Raw genomic sequence first — 19,311 nt, forward strand, 5'->3', positions numbered from 1 at the left:
GATGATCCAGTGTGTAAAGGCAGACCGGGAGTGCTAATCCCTTTATGGCTGTCGGAAACTGGTTCCTTTTTGCGATGAAACGGATAGCAAATTAAATCCTTTTCTTCCTTCCCCAAGCAGGAATCCACAGCAGCATGGCCGAAGATTGATGACATTTGTCACTTCATTTTGAAATGTTATTGGCATGCCAGCAGATGTACTTGTGATAGCTATGATATGAGGACAGCCCTCTGTTGCCTCCATTTTAATTGCTAGTGCATCAAAGAATCACAAATTGATTCAAAATACCTATTTAATTGCTAACAGCTTTCGCAGACACTCATAAAAATGCTGAGTCTCTAAACAGCTTGGTTCTGGTATTGCAGGGTGTATGTAAACCGATCTCATCATGCAAGTTACGGATTGTCAGCCAAGGTTTGGGGTTAGATGTGTGCAAAACAACAGCAGAAAAGAACCAATAAGCATTACAGTCCAGCTATTGGAAATAAATGTAAAGGTACAAGGAGGCTCATAGACTGCACTTAAATTAATAGGGCTGGATTCTCCGATTTGAAGACTAAGTGCTGACGTCGGTGTGGGAACAGAGGCGTTTTACTCCCGAAAAAGTGGCTGAAAAGCTGCACCGATCCTTTGTTTGGTGGGGGGCTAGCAGGCATGCAGCGTAAAGCTGTGGATACGGCCGGAGAATTGCTGGGTCCGTGGCCGCGCATGCGCACAATAGCAGCATGCAAGCTTGTCCTCATTTAATCATTGCATCATGATTAACTTCAGTTTCTCTTTTGACCCTTTGTATCTTGACCCATAAGCCTTGTTTCTTCACCTAGGACCCTTAAGAGCCTTCACAAATGTAGTTGTGTTACAGGAGTACTGAATCTGATTCCGAATCAGATTTGTAGTGTGATGAATATAAGAAATTGTCATATTTTATATTTTTGCAGTAATGCTATTAAAACCTGGGTTAAGATTCATACAGGCACCATGACTGCCACAGCAGTGATTAAGATGTTGTAAAAGTGAGATCATCATTGATTTTCAGGTGAACTGTTCCACTAATAATGTTTTTTGGGGGGGCCTCTGCGGGGAATGCCCCGCCAAGGCTGCACTTACTTACCTCTTACCACTTTCCTCACTTCCTGCACTGACAAGATCAACTCTCGACTCCCTGCCACGGCCTCCAAACCCCTCCCTCCCCCAGCACCCTAACTAGGGGGTCCGAAGGCCCCCCTCACCCCAACTCATAAGGACAGGGCATTTCTAGGCCTGATCCCCGACACAGGCAACTTGACACCCCTGGGCACCTTGCACTGTCAGATTGGCACCCTTGCAGTGCGACCTGGGCACCCTGGCAGTGCCACAGTGCCAAGGTGGCATTGCCAGGGAGCTCAGGTGGAACTGTCAAGGTGCCATGCTGGCAGTCCAAGGTGTCCAGCTGGCATCAGGGTGCTAGAGTACCACCATTTGTGAAAAACCTAAACGCCATAACAGCAATGTCCCCCAGGCATGGGCGTTCGATCCCGGGTCTTGGGAGACTCCGGCGCAGACATATTCAAGTAAAGTTAACTGCTCACTTAAATATGGGGCAACATGGTGGCACAGTGTTTAGCATGTTGCTTCACAGCGCCAGGGACCCGGGTTCGATTCTCGGCTTGTGGTATTGTCTGTGCGGAGTCTGTACGTTCTCCCCGTGTCTGCGTTGGTTTGCTCCGGGTGCTCTGATGTCCTCCCACAAGTCCCGAAAGACGTGCTTGTTAGGTGAATTGGACATTCTGAATTCCCCCTCAGTGTACCCGAACAGACGCCGGAGTGTGGCGACTAGGGGATTTTCACAGTAACTTCATTGTAGTGTTAATGTAAGCCTACTTGTGACAATAAAGATTATTATTATTATATGCAAATCTGACATTTGACAAATCCAAGGTAAGGGGATGCAGTGGGGGAAATTAACAGCTTCCATTAAAACTACAGGAGAGGTGATTCCATAAATGGAACATCACAAGCAGCACAGTGATTAGCACTGCTGCCTCACGGCGCTGAGGACCCGGGTTCAATCCCAACCCTGGGTTTATAGTTTGCACATTCTCCCAGTGTCTGCATGGGTTTCACCCCCAAAGATGTGCAGGGTAGGTGGATTAGCCTTACTAAAGTGCCCCTTAATTGGATAATTTAAATTTTAAAATAAATAAATAAATGAAACATCAAAATGCACTAACATTAGAATCTTGCAAATTCCAAATTTTTGTTGACATTTTTGACAACTAAGGAATTTGAAAACTGCTTGGTTATTTTGTTGCCCCTTCATGATGCTCTCCGAAACTTGGTTTGGGAAGGGGTGATGGGAATATTGATGCAGTATCAATTACCACAAAGACGAGAGTAGTGGAACAATCGAGGTTTTATTGAGCAAAGATGTTGTGCCTCCTGTAGCTGGAAACAGAATGGCTGCAGCACCGGCGAGCACACACATTTATACGCCGCCTACTGGGCGGAGCCAGCAGGCAGGGATTTACCCATGTACCTCTACTATACGGGCAGTGCCGTAATACATGTAATACAACCTTGGTGTCTACCATAAATATACTGTGTGCAAGTTTCCAAAAATGGCTGCTCATAATGAAGCCGTCAGTTTGGGGAAATGTTATACATCCAAAACATCTGCATTTGAAATGTTAGCTCCCAGCACATACTCTAAATAGCCTGCCAAATTTGTACATGATGTTCTGTCTTTCAGTTTCGGTAAGTCAATTGAAGTAATGTCAAACGTTATCTGTGAGCAATACCTTGGGGAGTAGCAGACCATGTGTACCTGTGCAGCATGGTTTTCTTCAAATTTTCTTTCTCCCTCCCTTACTTGCTTTACGGTTTTTACATGAGGGGAGGGCTTCTAAACAGCATGGTAACTCGTACTGTAAGCCCAACAAGTGTGACGAGACCGGCAGACAAGTGGAATGCATCTCAACATTGTTTGATCGAGCCTCATCGATATGGGCCACACAGCGTTTGGGGTGACTGCAGTAACAAGGAGCAGGAACGCTGTGCAAATTCTTTCTCCAAAGCCCCACCTTTCTGAGGGCTGCCGAGGCCAATGGCTGCACTTCGATTGAGGCCATGATCGAGATCAATCAGCTCTGCGTGGAGGATCAAAGCTGAGGCAATCTGTAGTCGCTATCCCCTTTAAGGTGGCGTGCATCGCAAACATCATGTGACCAGATCGACCAATGGACAATGAGTGCAGAGATCTCGGTGCAGAACGCGGGCTTTTGCAACCAGTTGTGATCCTAGTGCTGAGAATGAAACATAGTTTCAGGTGCTCTGCGTATGGCTTGAAATTCTTAATAAGACCGTTGTTGTTAGTTAGCTAACTTGTGGTCACCAATTATTGCATTTGCAACGCATTCTAATCTGTGTGGTTGTGTACTGCAGCAAACGGTCCTTTTATCCATTCAATTATTAGCTGGGATGATATGTACAGTTTACATTTAGATACATAGATGCATAGAAGACAGGAGCTTGAGGAGGCCTTTTGGCCCTTCGAGCCTGCTCTGCTATTCATCACGATCATGGCTGATCATCCAATTGAATAGCCCAATCCTGCTTTCTCCTCATGGCCTTTGATCCCATTCTTCGCAAGTGCTATATCTAGCCACCTCTTGAATATATTCAAAGTTTTAGCATCAACTACAGGCTCACCACTCTTTTGTGTGAAGAAATGTCTCCTTATATCTGTCCAAAAGCAAGTGAGAAAGCAAAAGGCATGTGGGCAGACACATCAGTAGGAAGCAGTGCACAGAAACTCCACAATGGAGAACATAAAACATGATGCAGAACATCGCTGTATCACATTGCTGCTGTACGGTAATGTGAATCTCCTTCAGCAGTCAGTGGGCAGCCATACTAAATCTAACTTATTTGCTTGATTGGTTGCCAGAGATTTAAGTATAGTTAAGAATGCCCAAAGGCGATAGTGTCATGGAGTGACTTCTGTCCATCCGACAGGGCGTTTTTGTGTTGCTGAAAGATTTAGAGATCATTATCAGAACTGCTGTGAACTAGAAGCCAGGCAATGGCCTGCACCTTATTGGCAATAAGTTAGAGTCTAATCCTGACAGATATTAGCAGAGATGCCCAATTTGATTATTCGATAAGATCAACTGCTATTACTAACTTGGTAACATTCATTTCAGCTTCTCAAATCCCAAGTTCAGCAAAAGAGAATGCATTTTTATTCAATCAAATATTAAAATGCTCCGATATTAGGAGAGACATACTTGGAAAATCAGAGATATAAGAGCAGAGACACACATTGCAAATTTATTTTTCTTTTGGTGCCAGAACTCATCACCTTACCCAAAGCAAGCTGCTGAGAAATCTCATGGGTTGAAAATGCATACGCACCCTGTAGGTTTAGTCCAGGCAGGCACAGGTTGATAAGAGCCCAAGCATAGGGGGCGGGATTCTCCACTCCCGCGCCGGTTGGGAGAATCGCCTGGGTCACCGAATTTTCCCGCGACGCCAGTCCGACGCCCTCCCGCGATTCTCCCAAGCGGCTAGAACGGCCCCGCCGAGTTCCCCACGGCGCAGGCCGGAGAATCGCCCGAGACACCCAAAATGGCGATTCTCCGGCACCCCTGCTATTCTCAGGCCCGGATGGGCCGAGCGGCCAGGCCAAAACGGTGGGTTCCCCCCGGCGCCGTCCACACCTGGTCGCTGCCGGCGTGAACAGCATGGGAATGCTGGGGGTGCGGCCTGCAGGGGGGGGGGGGGGGGGGGGGGAAGGGGGATCCCGCACCGGGGGGGGGCCTCAAATGGTGTCTGGCTCGCGATCGGTGACCACTGATCGTCGGGCCGTCCTCTCTGAAGGAGGACCTCCTTTGTTCCGCAGCCCCGCAAGATCCGCCTGACATCTTCTTGCGGGGCGGACTCGGAGAGGATGGCAACCACGCATGCAGGGGTTGGCGCCGGACAACCCACGCATGCGTGGGTGACGGCAGGTATGCGGCGCCGGCCGCGTCATGTATGCGGTGCCGCCTTTACGTGGCGACAAGGCCTGGCGCGTGTGAATGACGCGGCCCCGCTCCTAGCCCATTATCAGGCCCTGAATCGGTCGGGATAGGGGCCGTTTCGCGCCGTCGGGAACCTCAACAGCGTTCACGACGGCGTGGGCACTTCGGCGCGGGAGTGGAGAATCCCGCCTAGGATGCTGGAGTTTAACGGTTAGCTTCTTACAGCTTGACCAACTGGATCAATCTGGCCCATTAGAGAACTGATTTGTTGGGTTATCTGGATCAAGTGGGAAGAACTCCAGTGATGGAGTCCCCTTCCATATGTTAGGACTGGGAGGGCTAGCTGAGGAACAGTTACAGAGCTGTCTGGATCACAGCACTATGGAGCTACTCTCAGTTGGTAGCTGAAGATAAAGAGAACCACCACCAGCAGTTTGTATGAGAAAGATGTAGCATTAAACACCACAAAGGGTGCGGTTCTCTGGCCTCGTTTCGCTTGAGTGAGAGCACAATGAGGCCGGTGTATAGCGGGAGACGGCACAAACGAGAGCCGCACCAGGCACCAAATGTTTGCGCTGCAAACGACCCACTCCCATAGGCAAAATTGGAATCCCACCATAGAGTGGCGAGAAACCAATAATCACCACGATAGCCCTATTTCCATACAATAAATGGGAGCCATTCACTTCCAACGGCCTCCCGTGATCCAGCGCCTCCCCAGCAAGTGCTCACGCTGGCGGCGATTAGTACTCCTTTTTAAAAATGTGAACCTGGCAGAAGAGCTTCTGCGGGGAGCCGAAGAGATGAGTAGCTATCTTCGCTCACAGGCAATGAGCCCAGGGGCACTAGGCTTGCTGCCTCTGTGCTCGGGGTGGGGGGGGGTGTGGAGAAAGGGGGCAACCAGGGGAACTCTCGGCTCGGCCAGTTTGGGATAGAGTAGGAGTTGTGGGGGCTGGGGGTGGTCCACTGGGGGGGCAAACGCACACGGCTCCTCCATGCCAATCTCTGGATCATGTGTATCCATTCCAAGGGCAACCCTTGTCCTTTCCCATCTGCCCCACGACCACCCATAACCCCCACTGACTGCGGAGACCTCTGGCTATGTGGCTGAAGGCAATTGTTGAATTGGCTATCATGGTTAAGTGGACACTTCTCAGAACCCAAGTGGATTCCCGTGGGTGGGTGGGCCATGTAGCATGTGGGAGTCATTGTCTAGCTTCCCAATCAGACCGTGAAGCCTGGATCATGTGCCTGACCACTGCGGGAGGCAACATTACACACACAGCAGCCAACATCCGTACACCCAGGGAATGGTATCGTTATGTGCAGTGTCAGGGTACAGGGTCTGGGGTCCTGTGTGTTGGGGGGATGGGGCGTGCCGGCATTAAGTACTTGGACAGGTCGTTCTGGGCATGGGGAAGGGGCTTGGGGAGATGAATGGGGAATGGCGGGTCTCAGAATGGGAGCCCAACCTGTTTGTCACTCTAACACCCTCTCCCACTCGCTTACAGAAATTGAATGGTATGGAAGGTATTTTGGACCCACAAACAAGTGCTAGTGATGCTGCTGGTAGGCCGGACAGCCAGATGCTGGAGACGGCGGCAGTAGCAGCATCTACAGAGGCTCGGAGCGGTAGCCCATCCGGCCAGAGTGAGACCCAGATGGGGAAGCCCACCAAGGCCCAGGGTGTACAAGCGTTGTTGGTCCTTCAAGCAGATGATGGACAGCATGTGCCACAGGAGGCTCCACCTCAACAAGGAGATAGTGCCATGTCCTAATGAACTTGGCATCACGTGGAGAAGAAGGAACCCGCTCTCGGTGGCCATCAAGGTCACCGCAGCCCTAAACCTTTACATCTCAGGATCCTTCCGGGGTTCGAGCGAGGACCTGTGTGGAATCTCTCAGGCCACAGCCCACAGGTGCATCCGACAGTTCATGGATGCCTTCATTGCCTGGGCAGAAAACTATACCAACTTTGAAATGGACCAAGCCCAACACGATGGCCACCAGCAGGACTCTCCGCCATCACCTGGATGCCCCAGGTCCAGGTGCTGATAGACTGCACACAGATTGCCTTGCACGCACCAGGCCAACTGGGAGTGCCCTACATCAACTGGAAAGGGTTCCACACCCTGAACATAAAGCTTGTATGTGACCACAACGTGCAGGTCATGCACGTGTGTGCACGCTTCCCACGGAGCATGCATGACTATTACATCCTGGGGCAGTCAAACATCCCCGAACGTTTCGAAGACCACCCAGGATGGCCGGTTGGCTCTTGGGGGATAAGAGTTACCTGCTGAGGACCTGGCTGATGACACCAGGACAGAGGCCGGAGACCCGATACAACAAGGCTTATGTCACCGCCCGGGCTGCCATTGAGCGCTTCATCTGACTGCTCAAGATGCATTTCTGATGCCTTGACCACCCTGGTGGTGCCCTGCAGTATACCCCCCCTGGAGGGTTACCCACTTTGTGGTGGTCTGCTGTGTCCTCCACAACCTGGCACAGCAGGAGGTGCTGAAGGTGGGTGATGAGGAACATGTGGCCACCTCCGAGGAGGAGGACGAGGATGTTGAGAAGGCGCCGGATCAGCAGGGGTTGGAAGCCAATCCCGGGGAGGAATCGGAGGACCAGCAGAAAGTTGCAAGACAGGCAGCAGCGGTGAGGGTCCGGTAAGCCGGGAAGGCCCTCTCCTCGCCGGTTCACATAGGACGTGCCTGGTCCGTCATCGTTAACCACCCCCCCATCCTCCCAGGGTCTGTGGTACATTAATCCTGGGCACTGTGACTGTGTCAGCACTGTCATTGGGTCACTGTCGAGGGCAGCAATGGAGTGATGATAACCCGCAGAGAGCTGAACGCTGGTGCTCCTCAATCTATGCCATAGTCTGACCCCTGCATGTGTGCAGAGTGCTCGTTCACACCCATCTCACCTGCACGTGGTGTGCTCAGTGGGGGGCATGCCTGGTGAGATGGGCCAAGGGTTCGGAAGGCGGCCCCATTGCGGACGAAAGTGACAGAGGCGTCATACTGGTTGTGCCAAAGGATTTTTAATGCTTGACAAGTGTCCAACAGTGCCCCACTCTCCCGATGGTGCTGCCCCACTCTCCCCACCACCTCAGCCCTACTTACCCCCTACCTATACCCCCTTCCCCCCTCCCCCAGTGCCCTCAGCACTTTTGGACGCGCTTAACCTTCCTTGCTCTGTCACTACATCTAGGTGTGTCCCCAGGATGCACATCAGCGGTGGAGGCAGCCAGCGGCCCATCACGTAACGTGGCCTTTGATGCCCTAAGCGGGCATCCTCTGGGGGTTCTGGGGCTGATGGACTGGATAGGGCGAGAAGGCACCTAGGGGAGTGGCTAACAAGATGGCACTGGTTATGCTGGAGCGCGCCCATACAGCTGATGGGTCAGCTGGGGCCAGCGGTCACCGAGGGGCATGGCCTGGGGGGAAACCCATAAGACCTGTGGCCCTAAGGTCACAGTGAGCTGTCAGCGGCGTTGGCAGCTGCATGGCTGCCTTGCAGGCTGCAATGGTGTTCCGTGTCAGTCCACGCCGACCTCACAGCCCACCTCCTGACTACATCCCGCTACTCCCGGATTTGGCAGAACACCCCCCCCACCCCCCCAGCCAGTGGCACAACTGTCAGCAAACTCTGGTGATGTTGGACATTTTCCGTACCCCCTCTCTCTCCCTCAGCAGCCACGATGCCGGTTTCACGATTTGTAAAAGCACAAGTGAACCGTGCCGTCGGGAACTTGGCCCATTGGAGGCAGAGCATTGTGGCGACTCTAGAGAATACCAGGCCAGGCCCGCACATAGAACATACAGTGCAGAAGGAGGCCATTCGGCCCATCGAGTCTGCACCTACCCACTAAAGCCCTCACTTCCACACTATCCCCGTAACCCAATAACCACCAGAAACCTTTTTGGGTCACTAAGGGCAATTTATCATGGCCAATCCACCTAACGTGCATGTCTTTGGACTGTGGGAGGAAACCAGAGCACCCGGAGGAAACCCACGCAGACACGGGGAGAACGTGCAGATCCGCACAGACAGTGACCCAGCGGGGAATCGAACCTGGTGCTGTGAAGCCACAGTGCTATCCACTTGTGCTACCGTGCTGCCCTAGCAAATTGATATAACATCATGTTTCAACTTGGCCTTTACTAATGCTGAGTAAATACTTCGCTGCGAGTAGGATTCGAACTTACGTGGGGAAACCCCATTCCATTTCAAGTCCAACGCCTTAACCACTCGGCCATCGCAGCTTATGATATGCAAACAGTGTCTACGTGCTGTCGAGGTGACGGAGAATTGCGATTTGGCGTCAAATTGGCGCCCACCACGATTTCAGAATTGAAACCTATTCTCCGCCCAATCGCGTTTCACAATTTCGGCGCCAGCCAACGGAGAATCCCGCCCCATAGGCCTGAATAGCACACGAACTCGGACGCTTTGTCTAGATTCCTGCTGTAAGATCAACAAGACCAAAAAAAATAAGCACGAATCTGACAAACACTTCAAGACATATTCTATCTGTCTCATGTGGCAAATGTTCCAGTAACATCATCTCAGTTGTGAAAATGTATCTGAACAGATCCAGTGATGGGGAAGGTGTTGGACATGATTCAAAAAGGCAATCTAACACAAGAGCCCAGAAAGAATCCAGACCTTAAACCCTATCTTTCCCGATCTTATCAGGCATCTTGAGCTAACAGTACAAAATGGAATATTGCTGTTGGGCATTAGAGTAATACTTCTGACGTGCCTACGAAGTAAAATCCTGGAACAGCTGCACGAGGGCCATCCCGGTGTGGTTAGAATGAAAGAGATGGCCAGAAGCTATTTCTGGTGGCCCGGGCTGGATGCTGAAATAGAGGAGAAGGTGGGATGATGCTAACGCTGCGCTGCATTGAGAACTGTGCCTCCACTACAATCTTTGCATCCATGCGAATACCAGGTCATAGAAAAGAATCCATGTCGATTATGCACTCAACGTCACTCAGTATGCTGGCATCAGAAAGATAGGAGTCAGACATTAGCAGTACCTCTGAGGAGAAGCACGTCACCATCACCTCCTGTGTTGACTGGGCAGCAACACTCTAGGGCTTGCCATCCCCAGCTCCCTGAATTATGAGTGTACAGCCACTTTCATCCCCTGGTTGCAGTGGGATGGTGACCTACTGGAGGGGCCACCCAGTTAGTTGCCAAACTACTCATCCTCCATGAACCCAGAGGCAATGAGGGCATCTCTCGCCCACCCACCCATGCACACACTCACCTGGTCGCCATCCTCGGCTTCTTCTGCAGACTTTTCCTCCGCACATTCTCCTCATCCGGGACACATGCCACTCCTCAAGTTCATCCTTTGGAAGCTCTTCACCCTGATGCACAGCAAGGTTCTGGAGGGTGCAACAAACAACTACAATGTGGAAGACCCTCTGGGGGCTGCAGTGCAGGGCAATTCCGGCCAGGTCAAGGCTGCTAAAACACATCTTTAACAGTCAGATGCACCACTTGATGACTGAGCGAGTGGCATGTGCGCTTCATTGTATCTGACCTTCGTTGCAATCTGTGGCCTCTACACTGTCATCAGCACCCATGACCTGAGGGGATAATCTTTGTCCCCAAGGAGCCATCCCCGTAGCAAAGAGTGTCCCCGGAAGAGTTCAGGGGTTTGGGAATGCTCAAGAATAAAGTTGTCATGTACGCTCCCTGGGAAAAGGGCACACACATTCATGTGGTCACACCGTAGCTGGACATTTAGGGAGTGGAACCCCTTTGTGTTTATGAAGGGAATTTCTTGGTGCCATGGGACACGGAGAGACACATGGGTGTAATCTGTTGCCCCCTGCACCTGTGGCAGAGCTGCTATTTGCCCAAACCCTGCTGACCTCTCATCTGTCTGGTCTGGTCACTGTCAAAAAGAATGTATTCACCAGCCCTCACATACAGTGCATCCATGAAATCACGAATGCCCTCATGGGTGGATGCCTGAAAGATTCCACAGAGGCCTCTCCTGGAGTCCTGGAAGGACTCCGCAGCAAAGAGGTTCAGGCTGCCACAGAGAACAGGTGTCTTCTGCCGCCATGTGGTGCCAAATCAGCCAGGAGCAGCACAGTTTCCTTTGTCAACTGGCACATGGCATCAGTTGGCTCCACGAAGGATAGAATCATAGAACTTACAGTGTAGAAGGAGGCCATTCAGCCCGAGTCTGCACCGGCCCTTGGAAAGGCCCACGCCTTCACCCTATCCCCCTGTAACCCAGATTTAAACCTGTGGTAGTATGTATTAGGGGTCATGTGGGACTGGAAGCCCTAATGTCATTGGCTGACAGATCCCGGGTCCTGGTTGGCCGTTGACCTCTAGCTCCGCCCTGAAGGCGGAGTATAAGAAGCCGGAGTCCTCCCCCGCAGGCCAGTCTACTACCGAGCTGCGGGGGAACAGACACGCTTAATAAAGCCTCATCGACTTCACTCTATTCGTCTCTCGGAGTCTTTGTGCGCTACAAAACCCTAGGGAGTCTTTGGTACAATCATGCCCCCTGCATGGCTGGTATGGCTTCCGGTCCCTTTTTCTAGCTTACAGTCCTCTGCTTTTGAACTGGCGGGTCTCTCCTGAGTGCCACTGCACATTGCTGCTGGAGTCTGCCCCCCTCCAGCACTGAAATCAATAAGGTTGCCAGCTCCACTGGCTCCATTCTGATTTTGATTGTGAGGGATGAGGGAGAGAGAGAGGCAGAAACAGAGACAGAGACAGAGACAATTGGTGTTGACCCATTGGCAATCCTGACCTTGGAGCAGCCAGTCCCAGAGCATCGCCGGTAACAATCGCTAGCTCACAGCTCAGTTGAACCTCCCAGCTCAAAAACATAGCTGCTCCTTGCATTTGCCCTCTCCCGCTGAGTCTCGTATCTGGTCTTCAGACAGGAGCGGTGTCCCCTCCCTCAAATATGAGATCACTGGGGATTCGTTAAGGAGGGAGGTGTGTTCAGTCATCACAGATGATCATGGAAATCTGGATGGTGAGAAATGGGGGAGGTGTGGGGAACTGAAGAAGCCTTACTTGCAGGCATTGGGGAGCTTGCCGTCGCATTGCAACTTGTTCCCAAGCCGCAAAGCCACCAGCCCTGATACGTAAAGCTGAATCTTAATACTGTCTGAAATTGGGGGGAGCTGTCAGATACAGGTAGAAATTCTCTCTGAAGTAATCACAAGTCAAGTACAGGTCAGGTAAAAATGAATAAATTGGGCATAAACCCCAAATTCAAAGACAAACATCCTGGGTGGGATTCTCCGACCCCATGCCGGGTCGGAGAATCTGCGGGGGGGGGGGGGGGGGGGGGGGGGGGGGCGGCGCAAATCCTGCCCCGCCGCTCCGACTGCTGTATTCTCCGGCGCCGGTTTTAGGGCGGGTGCGGGGTTTACGCCGCGCCGGTCGGGGGCTTTTGGCAGAGGCCCTCCCCGGCAATTCTCCGGGCCCCAATGGGCCAAGGGGCCGTCGTTTCCTGACCAGTCTCGCCGGCGTGAAATGGACATGGCCAATCACCTGGCTTGTAGGCCGGCTAGGTGAGTCCTCAGAGGGGTGCAGGGGGATCCGGCCTGGTCATGATTGGGGCCCACCGATCTGCGGGCGAGCCTGTGCCGTGGGGGCACTCTTTCCTTCTGCACCGGCCTTTGTAGGGCTCCGCCATGGCCTGCGCGGAGATGAATCCCCCTGCGCTTGCGCAGGAAACACGATGGCGGTTCTGCACATGCGCCAACTCGCGCCGGCCCTTCGGCACCGGTTGGGGCGGCGCCAACCCCTCCGACGCCAGCCAAGCCTCCAGAAGTGCGGAGGATTCCGCACCTTCCGGTCGGCCCAATGCCGGAGTGGTTCGCGCCGCTCTTGGTGCCGGCGTCGGGCCATCCAGCCAGTTGCGGGAGAATCCCGCCCGTAATGTTTTCCTCTTCCCACACCAGCCATCTGGGATCTCGAAGATAAGATTATCAGTTCAATGGCAATTGTGTGTGAAAAGGTTTGCACTGTGGCACCTACACACAGTGAGAAGTCGGGTAATGATGTACCAACTTATTTCAGGAAGCACCCTACTACCATTCCCCAAATGGTTTGTACAGGATTTGAGTTCTGATGCAGAGGTTTTTTGAAAAATATTTTTTATTCTCCTTTTTCACATGTGCTCCCAAATTTACACCCAACAATAAACAATAATCAGTAACGAATGCAATGTCAATCCCCATATCAATAACAATGACCCCATGCTCCCACCAAACCCCAGACATAGGCCCACATGTTAACATAAGCAAATGACAAAAAGGAATCAGGAATCACCCATAGTCACCATTAACACATATAGTGCCCCTCCCCCCAACCCTCCCAGCCCCCAACCCCCCAAATGTTCGATGTGATCCAATTCTCGAAAGTGCACAATGAATAATGCCCATGAATTGTAGAACCCCTCCATCCTTCCATCAATTCAAATTTGACCTTTTCAAGCATTACGAATTCCAGCAGGTCCCCTCGCCATGCCAGATCACTGGGTGGAGAGGTTGATCTCCACCTAACAGGATCCGCCTTCGGGCGATCAACTAGGCGAAGGCTACGACATCTGCCTCCGCGCCTGTTTCCAACCCCGGCTGGTCCGACACCCCGAATGTGGCCTCCCGAGGGCCCGGGTCCAGTTTTACGTGCACCACTTTAGAGATTACACTAAATACCTCCTTCCAGTAATTCTCCAGCATTGGACAGGACCAAAACATATGAATGTGGTTTGCGTGGCCTCCCCCACAAAGTTCACATGCATCTTCTACCCCCTCAAAGAGCCAGCTCATCCTTACCCTTGTATGGTGCGCTCTATACACCACCTTCAGCTGCATCAGCCCCAACCTCGCACACGAGGTGGAGGCGTTCACCCTCCGGAGCACCTCACACCAGAACCCCTCCCCCATACCCTCTCCCAACTCTTCCTCCCACTTTGCCTTGATCTGATGCAGAGGTTAAATGAAGCTGTCTTAACCCATTCCCCAGACAAGTGCATCTCCATTAACTTATTGAATAATAACTGCTTGTTCAAATTAACTACACCCTTTTTACGTTTTACTCAAAGATTGAAGCCTTGCCATTTGTACCTAAATTCACTGCATCCTAAAAGCAACTAGTAGGGAAATATATAAGATACCACAGTAGCACTGCTGCCTCACGGCGCCGAGGATCTGGTTTTGACCCCGGCCCCGAGTCACTGTCCGTGTGGAGTTTGCACATTCTCCCTGTGGCTGCATGGGTCTCACCCCCACAACCCAAAAATGTGCAGGGTAGGTGGATTGGCCACGCTAAATTGCCCTGAATTGGAACGAAATAATTGGGTACTCTAAATTTTAAAAAAATATTAAGATACCACAGTCACAGTCATGGGAGCAATAGCTTCCAGTTACTTGGCCTTTAAAGTAAAACATCGCAAGGGTCTTCACAGGAGTGTTATCAGACAAAACTGAGCCAAAATATGGAAATATTAGACAGGTGACCTAAAGCTTAGTCAAAATGGTTATATTGAAAGTGCTTCTTAAAGCAAGAAAGTGCGGTAGAGAAATGGAAAAGTTTAGGAAGGGATTTTCAAAGCTCCAGGGCTAGACAACTGAAGGTATAAGACCACCACGGGAAGAAAATGGAAGCAGAAATACGCAGGAGGCCAGAACTCAAGGATTCCAGAGAGCTCAGAGGGTTGTAGAGCTGGAGACGACAACAGAGATACATTCAATTAAAATGATATTGAAGGAATGAGAAATTGAGAAAATTACCCAATTTACTTCTCCAGGGAATAAAAAATAACAAAATATTAAATTAAACATTAGGGAGTAATATTGTTGCGCCAAAAATGGCTGTTGAAAATTATTTTTTGCGATTCTTTCTTGCTGGTCAAACCCCCCATAGATTTAAAATTAATTATTGTTAGCCATTCTAGCAGCTGCAGAGAATTTACATGGTGGCCAAACAGACCGTGGAACATTTCATAGATATTAATATGTTAATGTCTGTTAACTGCAGAGTCAGTGCACTATTCTTCCCAACAGACCCCCTGCCAACTCTCTAGCTAAGTGTTAACTTCTAGCAATCACAGATAGCTCAATTGGTTGAAACAGATTAATGAGTTTCTCAGGGAAAGATCAAGCCATATAATTCAAATGCAGACATCTTGCGACTAGCCTACCACGTAAATGTATTCTAGAGAAATACAATTTCAGTGCTTTTGTCCAGATAATTGTCAGTGAAACATGAAACTGTGCTTTAACTGTTTTGCAACCAGAGTCCGTCACCCTGGGATTAATAACGATAAAAGATGGATAGGCCATATAATTAAAGGAACCCAAGTTTCACGGATCACTTTAACATTGAGCAGTAGTGCAGGAGTAGGTATTGTTTGTGACATTGAGGAGGGTAATGCAGTTTGCAATTACCACCAGCTTCTGTTTTCACTGAGTACTGTTCATTAATCTCTCAATGTTAAATGAATGTGTCTCATGGTTTATAGCTTGAGCTTTTGTCTAATAGAGTGAATATTCTCTTGCCCAGTGAAGACAAAAAATTAACAAGGCACATAATAATTCCAGTTAGATGTTTAGTATTCGATCTCAGTTCATTTACCCATATATTTGATAGCTAAAGGCATACTCAGCTACATAGGGTATAGTTGGCCTGTTTGAAGGAATCGCCAGTAATGTTAAGTTTCAGGAACAAATCTAACATTAAAACCTAACATTGTAATTGTGATATGGTAAATATAATGTAGGTTCTGAATGTTTGATACATGGTGCAATAAGGCAATTGTTCTGTACATTTTACCTGCCATTTAGCTTCTAAACAGTTTTGAAGGCAGGAATGAAATAATTGAAACAATGATGGACCGCACCCCCTCCCCCCCCCCCAAACAGAATTATAAACGGGAATATTGGACTTTAAAGAAGACCTGTAAAGTTTTTTCAAATGGACATACGAGCCAAAGGTAGCTCAGGATGTAAAGCCAGTTCCTGGCTGAATTGCTGCATGGCGATTCTCCAAGAGACAATGGAACCCGTCCCTGTTTCCAGACAAGGTACTTCTAAAGCATTCAGAAACTGACTACCATCTCCGGTAGAGACCAAGGGACATAAAGGACATTTAAGTTCAAGAGATCCTGTGAGTAATGCGTAGATAGAATTGTGGATTCACCTTCCCAGATGAAATATACAAAGAACAGGTTAAAACCCAATGCATGTTTGAGTTCTGTGAGACCAAGTGCTGCACATTGAACAGGAGAATAAGCCATCAAGCATGCACAGTGCCCTTGCAAGGCAGCTATTTTTGAAGGTATATCTTGAATCTCTCTCACTGACGTTGGAAGTTAACCACAGTCAGCAAAAGGATTGCAGCTGAAAAAGAGAACTGGGAAGCTTCTCTGCCAAGCTACAGAACACTGGAATTAACAAAACACAACCATTCGCCCTCTGAAGTCAACTCTACTGGAACATCAATACTGACTATTTGTGTACAGAACTCAACTCTATTGGAATCTTGAAATGTAACAGTTGCAGGTCTTCATCATCCACTCCTCACAAGTTAAGGACCATCCCGTATACCTTTTTTCAACTTACTTACTTTATACTCAATTCCCACTTCTAGTCTGTATGAATGTATATGCATGCTTATTACCATTCTTTTCTTTAATAAACTCTATCTTTAACTCAAGAGAGTTTGGTTAAATTGGTTCCTTTTAAAACATAAATATTGGGTCTGGGAAAAGGAATCCGGCAAAAAGGATCCTTTTTAGATTAGATCTTGGTGCTACTAACATAGGGGTTTAACTAAAGACATGGAGCCAGTACATTCCTCCTCACCCAGATTTGTAACAATTCGGGGGTATCCCAGTCGGAGATGGCAAGTCGAGGGGATTTGTGATCGCCAGGATCAACAACTTTGAGGAACGTCACCTGAGACGTGGTTGTAACATGGCCTGTAAACTGCCTGAAAGGTTCCATGGTAAATTCATGAAACAATATCATGAAGCCTTATCAACCCTTTTGTTCCCAGTTTGCAGTAGCATAAAGACAAGTTGCATTGCCATTCTATGTACCTGCCTCGAGTCACATATAAAGATTAGTCTTTTGCGCATGGAACAAAAGTGTAGCTGGAGCTCATGTTACTGTATTCAAATCAGAATTTTCAGAGGGGCCAAAAAAGGACAACTACATCTTATCAAAAAAAAAACTACAGTCAAATCACCATCGTACAAAAACCTGCAGTCAAACCACCATCACACAGTTTGTTCCACACTAGTGAATGAAAGAACGTTTAAACTTCAGGGACATCCGACTTGTGTGTCCCATTAGCCATTGGTCTGTAAAAATGTCACTTATTTTACTCAGGGAGCATTGATAAATACTTATAGCATTACAAAGAACCTCAAGGTGCTTGTCTCTCATACATACTAACATAACAAACACCGCAAAGACAGATTCTTAAACTTAATCATTCAAGTCTATGGAAAAACCCAAGTAAGTAATGTCATGATATGCACTCATGCACATAATGAGACACAGACAGGCAGTGACAGACACCCAGTACAGCCAATTAACACACAGGACAGAACACAACCAATCACCAGGCAGAACACTAGAAGGTGGTCTCCCACTATAAAACACACGAGGCATCAACACTCTGCCTCTTTCCACTGGTGACAACTGTAGTGACAGTCAGGGTGTATATAATCAATTAGCACCTTCTACACGTGGCTCAGAGCTAGTCTGGTCTGGTTAATTATAGTAAGCACGCTTAGATTAGTAGAGTGTCAAACCCACAGCGAACTGTGTGCATTGCTTAACAAGTTCAATAAAGCGTATTGAACTAACATCAAAGTTTGGAGTCTACTTTCAAGTACAACTGTATCCAGTTGCAGTCCATGTTACCCCAGGGTGATTAACACGACAATTAATTCACTAACCCTTTAAGCTTTCAACATTATAAAATAGTCACAGAAATACATAAACGTTACACTACAGAAACAAGTCATTTGACCCACAATCTGTGCCAATATGAACCCTCCATGCAAATAAACAGCCTCAATCACATTTGAGCCATTTTGTTCCCATTCCTTGTCAGCCTCACCCACCTATCCAATCTAATCTTGACTGTTAACTGTCAACTTCTGGGGCGGGATTCTCCCCTACCCAGCGGGGCGGGGGGTTCCGGCGTAATGGAGTGGCGGGAACCACTCCGGCGTCGGGCCGCCCCAAAGGTGCGGAATTCTCTGCACCTTTAGGGGCCAAGCCCTCACCTTGAGGGGCTAGGCCCGTGCTGGAGTGGTTTTCGCTCCGCAGGCTGGCGGGAAAGGCTTTTGGCGCCACGCCAGCCGGCGGCAAAAGGTCTTCGCCGGATGACGCATGCTTGGGAGCGTCAGCGGCCGCTCACGGCGTCACCGCGCATGCACAGGGGAGGGGGTCTCGTCCGCCTCCGCCATAGTGAAGACCATGGCGAAGGTGGAAGAAAAAGAGTGCCCCCACGGCACAGGCCCGCCCGCGGATCGGTGGGCCCCGATCGCGGGCCAGGCCACCGTGGGGGCATCCCCAGGGGCCAGATCGCCCCTTGCCCCCCCCCCCAGGACCCCGGAGCCTGCCCACGCCTCCTGCTCCCGCCGTTCAAAAGGTGGTTGAATCCACGCTGGCGGGAGAGGGTTGACAGCGGCGGGTCTTCGGCCCATCGCGGGCTGGAGAATCGCCGGGGGTGGGCCCGCCGACCGGCGGGGCGCGATTCCCGTCCCCGCCGATTCTCTGGTGGCGGAGAATTCGGGACACGGCGGGGGCAGGATTCACGCCAGCCCCCGGCGATTCTCCGACCCGGCGGGGGGTCGGAGAATCACGCCCCTGATCTTGGAAAACATTCCACAGCCTCACAACTCTGTAAAAGGACGTTTCTCTTGCTCCCCATTATGGGTTTCTTGCATTTAATCTTGTATTTATGGCTACTCTGAGCAGGTGAGGGCGAGTGCCAGTACCTGCCCTTTCTTTCCCACTCCTCAATTGATTGTAACAGGTTTTTTTGAAACTTAGAAGGGATGAATGTGCCAATGCAGGGTATGTACTTAACAGTTTACATTCTGATTGCAAAGACCCCGATCCGGCAAGCTTTCTTGAGTTTGAACACAAAGAGGGTTCATTTTATTATGCAAATAAAAACCCACCTCGGTAATCATATAAAAATATTTATTAAAAACGGTTAACACATGTCCCGACAGTCACAGCATACATGCAAACACACACATGCACATGAAAATGCT

At 49.8% G+C, this 19,311-nt stretch overlaps 1 protein-coding gene and 1 non-coding gene across 3 annotated transcripts in view; both read right to left on the reverse strand.

Annotated features, from left to right (window-relative positions):
- LOC140426776 (janus kinase and microtubule-interacting protein 2-like) overlaps positions 1-19,311 on the reverse strand; it is a 388,630-nt gene that overhangs the window by 250,334 nt on the left and 118,985 nt on the right. The gene's annotated exons all lie outside the window — the stretch shown is intronic.
- trnas-uga (transfer RNA serine (anticodon UGA)) lies at positions 9,196-9,277 on the reverse strand. Its single transcript has one exon. It is a non-coding gene; the product is annotated as a tRNA-Ser (tRNA).

Source organism: Scyliorhinus torazame, chromosome 7 (genome assembly GCF_047496885.1).
Source record: "Scyliorhinus torazame isolate Kashiwa2021f chromosome 7, sScyTor2.1, whole genome shotgun sequence".
In the NCBI taxonomy this organism is placed as follows: Eukaryota; Metazoa; Chordata; class Chondrichthyes; order Carcharhiniformes; family Scyliorhinidae; genus Scyliorhinus; species Scyliorhinus torazame.